This window comes from Mixophyes fleayi, chromosome 5 (assembly GCF_038048845.1).
Source record: "Mixophyes fleayi isolate aMixFle1 chromosome 5, aMixFle1.hap1, whole genome shotgun sequence".
Taxonomy (NCBI): Eukaryota; Metazoa; Chordata; class Amphibia; order Anura; family Limnodynastidae; genus Mixophyes; species Mixophyes fleayi.
Window position 1 is genome coordinate 263,873,909 of NC_134406.1, and position 12,988 is coordinate 263,886,896.

The 12,988-nt window shown below is 41.3% G+C and overlaps 1 protein-coding gene across 4 annotated transcripts in view; it reads left to right on the forward strand.

The window, feature by feature from the left end:
• Positions 1-1,683: 1,683 nt before the first annotated feature.
• The window catches only part of ZHX2 (zinc fingers and homeoboxes 2), a 43,535-nt gene continuing 32,230 nt past the window's right edge, over positions 1,684-12,988 (forward strand). For 2 of the 4 annotated variants that reach the window (XM_075214021.1, XM_075214018.1), the window contains exon 1: positions 1,684-2,004. The gene's annotated coding sequence lies outside the window, so the exon portion shown is untranslated. The other 2 variants (XM_075214022.1, XM_075214020.1) reach the window with 1 other exon arrangement.

Genomic DNA, 12,988 nt, shown 5'->3' on the forward strand with positions numbered 1-12,988 from the left:
GGGGCACCTAAAATACAGAAAGAGTGTCATGTCACTCATCAGAGTTTTTAATGTCCCTACGGCGCCTCCACTGACAGAGAAGCAGCTGACAGTTGTTAAGCCTTTGGTTACTGCTCCGCGATGTCTTTCATCATCACCATTTATTTATATAGCGGCACTGATTCCGCAGCGCTGTACAGAGAAAACTCATTCACATCAGTCCCTGCCCCATTGGAGCTTACAGTCTAAATTCCCTAACACACACACACAGACAGACAGAGACAGCCTAGGGTCAATTTTGATAGCAGCCAATTAACCTACTAGTGTTTTTGGAGTGTGGGAGGAAACCAGAGCACCCGGAGGAACCCCACGCAAACACAGGGAGAACATACAAGCTCCACACCGATAAGGCCATGGTCGGAAATTGAACTCATGACCCCAGCGCTATGAGGCAGAAGTGCTAACCACTTAGCCACAGTGCCATACACAGAGTGTGGCGCTTGGTGATGATGTCACAGCTAAATGCAACTACCACTGAGAAGCAGAGGATGTCCCCCACACCCACCTGCTAAGGTAAGAAGCATCAGGGGTGGGAGCGCAATGTCTGAGGGGATGGGGTGGGCAATGCTTCCGAGGAGGGCTTGACCCCGATAAGACAGGAACTTTTGATGTGGTTTGAAGATTACCACATACACAGGCTAAATCTTTCAACTGCATTTATGAACATAACAGATAATGATCCTTTTATTTATTTTACGATAATATTCTCAGGCATTGCTATAGCTTTGGGACGACAAATGTTGCGATACCAGCCTGAATGCTTGCTATTGCTACAAGCTGTAGACCAGGGTTAGAGTAATACATTTAAATGAACATTTCTTAAGATAAATTATTTATGATAAGTGAGGGTGGTATAAACACTGTAACACACCACAAACATGGAGGCAAGAGAAGCTGCAGTTTTTAGAGCTAAAGGCAGTCATTAATGTGCAGCTCCTCTTTAAAATAGCCCTGGATCCACCCCCAACCACAGGCTGATGATTCACTCCAGTGAAGTTGTAGCAGTGAACAGCAAAATGGTATTACCCACCAAACAGTACCAGCAGTCTTATTTTCAGCAAATGACCCCCACCAACGGTTTTCCAATATTAACCCATTGTTCTCCAAAATGATCTAGATCAACAAGCCATTAACATTTTGTATGCCAGACAGATAAGACTGCACCAGAATATATTTAACTCCTTAAAGACTACAAGATTCATCTACACAACCTACATATAATTTTTGATAACAGTGTCTGCCAGTGTACAGTTGACATTTCTAGCTACTAATCGTCTAGATTGCAATGATATATGATAAATAAACGCGCTCCCTGTGCGCTGCAATGAATCCCTAAACAAATAGGCATTGTGTGGCATGTGATTTCCCCCAGTACACAAATCCTCTGCTTTCTCACTTCTTATATCAAAACCGATTTGTGCAGCTCGCAGAACACACGTGGTCAGGATCAACAGTTTGCTGCGCTCATCAGTGACACCTTGAACTTTTCATAAAGAAAACTGGTATTGCATTGAGCTCTGGGGGGGCTGTGGCTCTCAGGCAAATACTTAATATGCAATGAACTCTCCAGGAATAACATCAGATCATTTACAAATAATACACCCAAAAAAAAAAACCTGCTTGTAGGACAGGTCACGCCCAGCTCCCCCCCCTCTCCTCGTCACAATGGGAGCTCCATGCAAATCACCAGTGCGCAACTTTGCGCAAGAACTGAGCTGCGATCCAGGGTGAAGTGCGGGTGGTATCGTATGCAAATACGCATGCTGACGTTAGAGATCATGTGGGTTTTGGCGTAGATTCCCCACTGATCGAGGATTTTTTTTTTTTTTTTGCTCCACCGTTGTGCTGTTTAAGGGGGGTTCGATCGAACGTTGCGTGTCCCAACGTTCTATTCCATCGTGACGGAAGAAACAAGATACATTGTTGCCAACGTTCCATCGCGTCATCGCGTTCCAGGATCCGCAGGTAAGAAACTTCCTCCCCGAGCAGGCACCGTGTGGCCGGGAGAGCTCTGCACCGCACAAGACACTAGTTCAGTAACGTAAGCCAGAGATCGGAGGAGGTCACCGACTGCGGGTTGGTTGGTTCATTTATTCAGCCTCCCCCCGGATCAACTTTAGCAGCTCCCGCGTGTTTAGTGGGTCACGGTGTTGGCGGGGGGTGGAAGCAGCGCTTGGGGGGGTGGCGGGTATGGGTTGGTTATTGTGTTTTAGCTGGGGGGGGTCGGGTGGGACTTTAGGGCGGATTGGAGCTGGGGGGGCTCATATCAGAAGGTATAAAAAAAACATGTCTACGTTTGCCTATGTCGACATAAGCAACAGAAAATATGGCGTCCGCTTTCGATAGGGCGTTACGTAGAGGCGGCTGAGTGCTCCAGAGAGCCGAGCTTCTGCTTTCACCGATCTGGTGGTGACAATATTTTCCCTAATATAGTGGCCTAATAAAGTTTATAGTTGGCTACTTTGAAGGCTGGGGGGTTGCTGGTGCACCCCAAATATTCGCTTTATTTGCTGTGATGTGGTTGCTGAAATCATGACGCGGTGCAGCCTCCCCCCTAACTGGAGGAAGATGGTAGCTGATAGCTGAACACGCCACCATGGGCTGGCTAGCAGATTTTATTTAGGGCTGGATCAGATGATCATAAGTGGTCCAAATAGTACCCCTGTAACTTTCCCTCATACCTAGCAGGGATTAGTTTGCGTAAATGTTTATATACGTTTGTTTCTGCAGAACCTCTGTTAGACAAAACTGCTCAGTTCTATATAGTTGAATGAACTTTTTTAATCAATCTGCTTTTCAATTGGTTGAGCTGCAGATACAAATTCTAATCCACTGTTCTCTGACTTCTAGTGATTCCTAAAATCATTCAAATCACCATATATATAATTTTTTTTCTTTTTTCATCCACCACAAAAAGTGCTTGAAAAAAAAACTTTCAGGCAACATCTGTAACTTGCTCAGTGTTTTCCACAGTAATCTCGTATAAATTACAATCAAACAACTGCAAGCTCTTCCTGGAAGTACAAACAGACCTCTCTCTGAACATCCAGCCCACTTGCAGTTCTTTTGTTCCCCCCCCCCCCCCCCTCCCTAAAAACCTGTTTGATCAGCACTGGATTCATGCTGGGTACAATAGGGTTAAATGTATTTTGATTTTTCTAAAGCTGAATGAATAAGATTTGAGTGGATTCATTTTGTGATATGAGGATAAACTTGCTTTTAGGAAGTGCAGTTGTGATTTGCTGTAATGCTCCACCTGATTAGTTTACTTCAAAGCCACATGGGGGTTGTTCGAGTGTTGCCTTTTGTTTGTTTGAAGCTGTGGGAATTCTAGCTTTTTGTTTGTTTTTTTTTTTTTTACTATTCTACGCATACATTTCATTCACCACTATTTACTGTCGTTAGTTTATTTTTTGTTATGTTTAGATATTTATACGGATGGGATGCTTATAATAATTATACATTTTATATATATATATATATATATATATATATATATATATATATATATACACACACACACACAATCAACGCGCAAACTATATTATGTGTTAAACATCCTGAAAATAACTTTAATTACAATATGGAAAATCTATAATTAGTTTGAAAAGTAAGAATTGTTTTCTGTAGGCGGAAAGGGGGTAATTTTATATTTGTGTGAAAATAGTAAGCTGCTATGTTATATTACATTTATACTGGTGGCTGACATTGAGCATGTCCATTGTTGTGACTTTTTTTAGTTCTTTACTGACGTCAGTTGAAGTAAAAACAAATAGTTTTGGCTTAGTTGTACTGCTTCTGTGTTTAATATTTGATCTGCATTAAGTTTCACTATGCACCTTCTGAGTATTAGGTCCTGACTCCAAGTAGGTTGCATCTTGGTAAGATTTTTTTTCACGCAGGTCCACTGATCTATGTTAACTCTGTTTAAAATAAATAAATAAATAAAAAAAAAATTATGTCTAACTTCAGGACTTTGGCAGCTATAGACCAGGGCTACATGGACATTTTTTCAGTATCTGCCACTAAATCGCATGGTCGCTTTAGACGCAGCGTGAGATCGAACAACGCTCATGGGATTAATCGCACCAAGAGGGATAAAAAAAAACAACATTTCCTGTGTTCTCTACTCTGAGCGTTTCCTGTCCACAATCACCTCAGGTCTCTCGATTGTACAATTAATCACTGTTTGCTGCTGTCAGATTTTTGCTGGATTTTCTAATTCAGACTCCAGTTGTGTTGAGTATAGGAGTTTGGGGGTTTGGTTTTTTTTTTTTGTTTTTTTTTTACCAAACTTCTGATCAATATCGACCTTTTGAGACTTTAAACCATGATTACATTGAGGTTTTTTTTTGTTTTGCTATAATAAAGCAGCTAATGGTTTTTCAATTTTATGGTAATTATCTTTTAATTACATCATTTTCCAGGTCAAACCTGTACATGTGATTTGTAATGTAGTTGTGGAGGGGGGCGGTTGTTCCCATCCAGCTGTAACTGCCCATTTTGTGGGCTTAACCAGTATTCAGCTGGTCTGTTCAATTGGAACCAGTGACATCACACAAAATGTATCTCAAATATGTCACAAGTGATCTGATTGGCTGCTTTCTCATGAATAATGACCCACAAAATGACTGCCCCCTCTGTGTGTAGGAGATGGATACACTTGAAAGCTTTGCTGCTGCTGGAGAGGAAGCCCTAGACTTTAGCTTCACCCGTGATGGCTGTTTTTAACCCCGTGCAAACCATACTTGTATTACAGTATAAACACACACACCTCAACATACAACTATACTTTCTTTTTGTGCAGACCTTTAATTTAGTGTCCTGGTGGTACAGCCTTAGCCGTGTTTACTTGTTACATGTGACCACTGCTGTCTGAATAAAATTAATCTTTCCACGCTAAGTATTTACAGGAGCAAAGCATTTTATTATGTGTCATTATTGAGTTCTGCGGTGTTTCTAGTCCAGTACCAGCTATGTATTTTGAATTTAATTTTTCTTACTTTCTCACAAGCACAGTTCTAAGATCCTTGGTTCTGTGTGTTTTTGTTCTTTGTATTGTACGACATGGTGAAATTTGCTGACAACTGAATTAAAAACCAGTTATTTGCATATAATCCTAAGGCTTGGCTCCTTTGAGGGATAATTTTACAGTAAGCTTAGTTTGAAAAAAAATAAATAAAATGCTATGAACATTCCCATCTCTTAAAGATTCTTGGCTCCAACGTATTTAGCTGTTTTCAACATAATTTCTCCACTGCGGATCTTGTCCCTTTTGTGGGTTTAATGGAAGATGTCTAAAGGAGTTGCATCTCTCTCCCCTATCTCTCTCTTGGCCACCCCAGACCGGGGTGATTTCTTTAAACAACGGTGAAGAGTTTATTGTATGTAGAATTTTGAATTGTTACCGGACCATTGTCTGAATTGTTGCGCCTGATTGGATGAATGTTCCAGCTGTCCAATCATATGCCTGTATGTCACCCACTTAGTTCAGAGGGTTTGGCTGCGTCTATATCATTATAGCTTTCACTAGAGGGTACCTACTGCGTTGTAAGAATAGCGCATTGAATTTAGTTGCTGTCTGGTTTGTCACTTGATGTTATGATCCGCTTTGTCAACTTTTGTAGATTTTTGTAAAAAAACGACACCTATGTGAAACGTATTTTGTGAAATACTAAGTTGTCATTAAATGGCTAATTTGAGTGAACAATTTCAGAAACGTTTACCTGTTTTTGATTCTAATGTGTGACCTTCTAGCTGTTGAGTTTAGGACTTCTACTATCTTTAGTCTAAGGCCGGGTACGCATTATACAAAATTTCTCCCAATGCGATATCCTTAATGATTTGACCAACGACTGGGAGAAAAAAAAGTCCCGATCAGCAGCCGATTCCTGTGTACACACTAAACACATTTCACACGATTTCCCTTCAGATCTGTGATCTTCATCTGTCATAACCATTAGCTGAAAAGATTGTGACTCTGCACTTTCCATAGAGATCTATGGACACCTGTAGTTGTGAGTGTGTACACACTGCAGAATTGTATCGACATCGTTCAAGGAGATTTTTAATTCCGATTAAAAAAATCTAATCAAACGATACAATGTGCTTTGGAATGATAATCTTTCATCGTTGCAGTGTACACACTAATGCGATGTCTGGTCGAACTGTCGTTTATCGTTTGATTGGCCCGAGAATGTGTGTACCTAGCCTAAAGCTTTTTATTAAATGTTGGGAATAAAGCATTGTGGTGACGTAATAGATTCTGGGCACATTGCGGATGTGGAGCAGTGGGAAGTTAAACGCTGCAGTGAGTAAGTGTATAGGCATTATGGGTAATCTGGAGACGTTAGGAATTTAAAGGAAAGGTTTTCTTTTTCTTCTGTGCATTTCAAATGCTGTGCACTTAGAAGTTTTGTTTTTTTCTTTTAATAGAGGAAGGTGTTAATTATAGGCTGTGGATCACAGTATGTTTTTATGTTTGTGGGTTCTACAAGCATTCACCAGTCCTTTTTTTGGAAACTTTTGTGCAATCCTGCAGACTTTTTAATATCTGAAAGTTCATGAGATAGCTTCGTCTTTCCCATGAGGCCTGAAAAACTATAGTGCAAATTGTATGAGGGAAAAGTGATTCCTGTTTTGTGCTTTGATTACAGGGTGCTGCCCAATCTTTAAATTTTGCACAAACAAAGCTGCATGGTTTTTCTGCTTTATTGGCTTGGAATTGCTGTGTGTAGGTCCTATGTGTGTCGGAAGAACTTGGCACAGAAGTTGGGAGCCGTTATAGACGACACGATCCGCTATCGATGATTCAACTCTCTGACTCCAGGGGCAAATGCAGGCTTTGTAGAGGGGGGTTTCCACACCACACCGCCAGTGGACGTGACCAGCATGCATGGGGGCGTGGCTATAATATTAGACAGTGCTTGGCTGCTCTCCAACTCTCCCTATCCCCATAATATACATGGGCAATGCTGCGTGGCCCACTCTTAGGTGCACGCAGCTCTCCCTTTTCAAGCAGAGCCGTATGAAACAGGGGCAGGGTCCAGCCACCTCAATTATACAGTGCTCCAGGCTTGGAGGGGGGTTTCCAGGCACTAGGAAACAGCCCCCCTCCTCGATTTGCCTATGGACTCGGTACACCGAACGTGTCCAGCTGCTTGGCATGATCGATAAGATCATAGTCCTGTTTGGTGAAATGTCGGTGGCTGAATTAGACTAGGTTTGGGAGCTTGGCCTCTGCCGGGTTTACAAGGGCCGGTTTTCGCAGTCGCAAGATGATGGTGCACACGGGTCAATATTGGTCATCTTACGATCAGCTTCTGTCATTACTACCACTAATCTGACAGATGATTATTTTGTTATTGGGCCACAGACTGTGATATTGCAAGTTAAATCTAGCTATAAAAATTGCAATGCAGGTAAAAGTGCCTTATGTTCCAGGTTAAACTGCCCCCCGCACCCGTGATGGAATGGTCCATTGTTAGGCTTGATTTCCTGATCCATTCCGATAAGCCTAATGGCAAGCCCACATAAAGGATGGTGAAGTCGAATTGACCAAATTGTGCCGTGCGTGGGCGACTTAAGACATTGCTACACTGCAGGTCCACCGCAGATTTCAACATAAAATTATAACTTGTGTGCAAAATATCAAACCCCCCCCCCCTCCTCCTCAGAAAGCTATGCTTATACTAATATAATAATATAGAGTTCCGATAAGTGTCTCTTGGAGTTCTGACAAAACACAGCCATTGTCTCTGATCTCCTTTCTGAAATTCTGAATGAACACCAGCAGTAGTTGTGATTGTTGATACGTAGATGATATCTGAAGCCTGTATTTATTCTCGTGTCAACTGGGTATTGCGAGAGACTTGATCCTGTAATCTGCTAAACAATTCTCTCCGTCACTGGCTGTGAGTGATTCTTATGAAAAGCAATTTGCACACTACTGTTTTAGACAATGTGCTGTGTACACTGATTGGCCGTTTGTAGGGTGTTTGTACATGAGCGATGATTACTCTGAGTGGAGGGAAGGGAACATTTTATTGAAAAATACAAATTGTATTAACAATTTATAGAAAAATAGCGCAAAACATATTCTCTTCAGTACAGATAGATATCACTTGGCAGAATATATTAGACTAAATATTTCATATTTTCCTTAAAAATGTCCTTAGAAGAATCTGATAGTCAAGTGCCTGATAATATATTGGATCATCGATGGTGCAAAGGAAAATATAAAATATTTATTAGACAGAAAAACCTATATACTGCATTGTCTATTTATGTTTTATATCTTTATTTCAGATTTCATCATAATGCTTTTTTTTAATGATTCATTTGATTTTTTTTTTTTTTTTTTTATAAAAGCAAATTCAAAATATTGTTGAGAGGTATCTGTGTACTGAAGAGAATTTTTTTTGTGCTCCTATTTTTCTGTAACTATTGTATCAGGAATTGGAAGCACATCAATTCTTTAGGGAGCTGCATCTGTCTCATAAAAGTGGTGGAATATATGTGTATATGTGTGTGTGTATATATGTGTGTGTGTATGTATGTATATATATATATATATATATATATATATATATATATATATATATATATATATATATATATATATAATATGATATGATTTTAAAATTGTTTGTTTGTGGTTGGCATTTAAATCAGCGTCCAGTAATTACCCGGGAGGTTATAGTGTTTAAATTCTATTAACCCCTTCATAGCCAGACATTTTCCATCTGTTATTATCTCACTGCAGGCTAGGGTGGTACATATGATCTGTTAATTCCTACTTATGTCCAACAGACTCACAACATTCAGGGAAGGTCCAGATTGTGATGAAAGGTCCTGGAAACGTCTAGCAGTAGCTGGCAAAGAGGTTGCATAGTAAACTAGGTCATATGCACTGGTGTAAAGACACAATAGAGTGCATTTATTAAAAGTGTATTTGGCATGGAAGTGTTGGGTTTCTTTTTTGGGGGGGGGTTGCATCCCCAAGTGTGCATCACCGTTTTGTGTGGCAGGGCCTTATTTAAATCTTGCTTTATGTCCAATTTTAAAAGGGCACTCAATTTTTGTATGTTTACACCTCAGGACGCTTCGTCAGATGTACCTTTGTGTCTTGTAAAATTTTCAGGTGATTGGAACATTTTCCAGCTTGAAAGGTGCACAGTAGTGAATAGTGGTCACACAACGCTGTTCTGAAACATTGAAATGAATGGGCAATTCTCTTCTTTTGTGAGGAAGCGACAACGCTTACAAAATGTTGCAGGCGGCTCAATCGCTTCTGTGTGAAGGGAAGAGCATTTCTCATTGACTTCAGTGTGTGAGCAGAGGGGAGATTGACCGCTAGCTGTATAACGCTCCTGTGACAACACCCCGAGACTTGTTTACACCTCTCCGCTGTTAATGCGCCGTTCATCCGCTAACGCCTGAAATGAGCGTGAAAATAAGACTAATTGTTTCTTATGGACTTGTCCCAAACTTTGCATTTTAAAAAGTTTAGGCTGTGTCATGGATTATTCATTCCTCATGCGTTAATGCAAATTACCACTACAACAGAATTTATTGGTAACAGTGGAATGTGGAAAATGCAATTACGTTTTCATGTGTATTTTTTTTGTTTTGTTTTTAAACCTGCAGTAAAGTTTTATACTGAAATATACACTATGCTTGCCTGATCCGTGCATTTTATTGTGGCCATATGACAACACTATATTCAGCTTTTCCTATAGATGATACAATTACCTGCGTAAGGATGGTATATATTGATGTGTTTATGTTTGCGTTTCACCTGTTGTGTTTGAATTGCTTTTCTTCCCCTTTTGAGTGGGTTCTTGATTATGATCAGTCCTGTATCCATCCCTTCCTTAAGCTAGGTACACACTACACGGTTTTCATCCAATAATCGGCTCAATCAGCCGACATACGACCGCTCGTTCAAAAGTCGGGTCAGTGTGTGCAGTGACACGATGGTCGAAAGTCTGTCCAAATGGACGATTGTCGCCTCATTTGGTTGGTCGTACTGTTTAATATTTTTTCGTTCCAATCTCGTTTCCGCCGCGTAGTGTGTATAAACTTCCGACCGAGCCACAACAGTGAGTACGAAATTACAGTCATTGCTCACGACAACATGGCTGTAAAAAGTCGCTAAAGGGACGTCCGCTCTTCCCTTTATCCGTCCTTAACAAGGCTAGTGTGTATGCAGTCCATGGACCGAGCGATCGGAACATCGATCGCATGTAAAATCGCTCGGCATAAAAAGTTGGTGGAAAATTCTGTAGTGTGTACCCAGCTTTACATGCATTCCAATCTGGCCAATCGGACTGGACTGTGAGATTTCTTACTTCTGGGTTGATTGATTGCTGACTTTTTTTGGGCCTACACTCTGTAATGTCGGTACAATTTCCCAATATCGCTGCGTGTGGCCTGCATGAATCTGCCGTTATATTATTCGGGCCGTTGTGTTTGTGATGCTGTATTATAATTTATTTATTTATGCACCTTTTTGCCCAAGGTAAGATCCAGAAAATAAAGTGTCTTCAGTGGGATAAGATTTTCTTTTTCTTGCACAAATGTCTATTCAGAGGACACGTACGTGCACCACACAGTATACTAGAATAGAAGTCATTGCTGGCATAATGTGGTTCATGCAGCAGTAATCGCCATATTGCCCTAGCAGCATATGCATGTGCCCTTTATTGAGCAAAGACTATGTAACCCTAATCTGTGCACCATAATGTATGGGATATGGAAGCAAACCTTGGACTTAATTTTCCTGTTTAAAAGTTGTTTCTTCCTTCATATTCATTGACATCTACTTCTATGAAATACATTATTGGGCTGTTATGTTTTTTTTTTCTGACCTGTACTTTTCATCCATGTTTTGATATAATTGGGCAGGTTTGTTTTGTTGCCAGGGATACCGCACAGGTCTCTGCTCTGGAGCCAATTGTATCAGCAGCATTGTGTCTTTTCCCAGGGTACTTAGAATAAGCCCCTCTGCCTGATGATATAAATAAATGGCTGAAAATCACAGAAAGAAGCAAGAATGAAAAAAGTTAAGTAAGTTGCAGGAATGTATAGCTATCTACTGATTGGCACTTATTGATCGTTATAAGAAACAAATTTAGTAGCAGGATTTGGGTAACTGAAATCAAACATCATCATTATTATTATTATTATTATTATTATGATCACTAAACTTTATTTATAGGTATCCGCAGCGCCGTACAAACTAGGCAGTAGACCATACAGGGTAAAACAATTGACAAAAAATATCAGGACTTCAAAGCTCCAAGTATAGCTTATACATTGAAGATGGAGCAGAAGAGTAGGTAAAGAGACAGGAGGAAAGAGGGACTTGCTCATAAGAGCTTACATCCTAACGGGAGGGCAAACAGAAGGCACATTAGGGAGCCAGAGGGGAGCAATCGCAAGAGAAGCGAGACAGGGGAAGAGAGGTGAGGGAATCGGGCATGGAGAGAAGGTTAGGTGGATGACTGGTGGACTCTGAGGAAGAAGTGAGTTTTAAGTGCCCGCTTTTAAAGGTGCACAAATTAGGGGACAGTCGGATGGAGCGTGGGAGGTCGTTCCAGTGGAGGAGAGGCAGCGGTCATTGGCCAATTGTAGGGAACGGGATGGGGTGTGAATAGAGAGGAGGTTGGAGATGTAGGGGGCAGTGAAGTGAGAGAGGGGCCTTGTAGGGGAGGCTGAGGAGTTTGGAAAGGATTCTGTAGGGTAAAGGAAGCCAGTGTAGGACAAGGCAGAGAGGGGGAGACAGAGGAGGATGAGCCTCGCAGCAGCGTTAACTAAGTAGTAGTGTGAGGAAACCAGAGCACCCAGAGAAAACCAACGCAAACACGGGGAGAACATACAAACTCCTCACACATACAGCCGCAAAATTCATGATCCCAGCGCTGTGAGGTAACAATGCTGACCACAGTGCTGCCGGATAACATTGTATTAGCGTTTTTGGGAGCTTGTAAAATACACGCGAGCTGGCCTTCTACAATGCGTCTCCTCACAGTAACTGCAGGTGACTAGATCTACATATGTTTCTAAAACCGTTAAGCTTCTGCAGCACTATGGATGGAGGTGGTAGTTTTGGTGACACTAAGAACAATGGTTTCTAGGGAACATGCATTTTATTAGCGTTATAAAACACTGATAAACTGAATGTAATTAACAACTCCTACTCCATAACTGAAACACACAATATATTTGGCACGGCATTTGGCTATATCAAAATAATATCTTTATTTTTCTCTTTTTAAACTTTGCACTCAGATTATTATGTCAACAGCGTTGGTTCCCAAGTCATGGCAGTCATTTTGTGTCCTGAAGGGCTGGAGACCTCGCTGAGCTCGGTGATGGCTCTTGGTCCCGCAGAATGTCTGCCTACACTGTGTAGGTGATGGGTGAACTTCAATCATAGGTGCCAACATTGGCAGCTTGTGTCCCGGGAGGTGTGGGGGCGGGGCTAGAAGAATTGCGCTGTTAACCCTGCCCCAAAGCTGTCACCGCCTTTTTTCGGCCAATAAAACTAGGGGGCGGGGTCACGACGACCCGTGCATAACTAATACGCCCCGCCCCCTCCTTTTACTTTCCAGAGTCGGCCGGGAATCGGGAGAATTGCCCTCTGTCCCGGGGATCCGGGAGACTGACCCAGATTTCGGGAGTCTCCCGGATATTCCGGGAGAGTTGGCAAGTATGACTTGAATAGTTTCTGATCTTTCTCATTTTAATCAGTGAAATAACTCTATTGAATTAGGTTTAAAGCTGGCAATGTGATCTTAGGTGGGAATAAACCTTTTCTTCAGTGAACCAACTCTGCAAAACTGTACGTGAATAAGCTGCATTTCTCTTTGTGTCTCTTGAACTGTTGCATCTCAGCCAAAGAGCATTACATACACACTGGTTCTGTTTTACAGGGACCAGATTT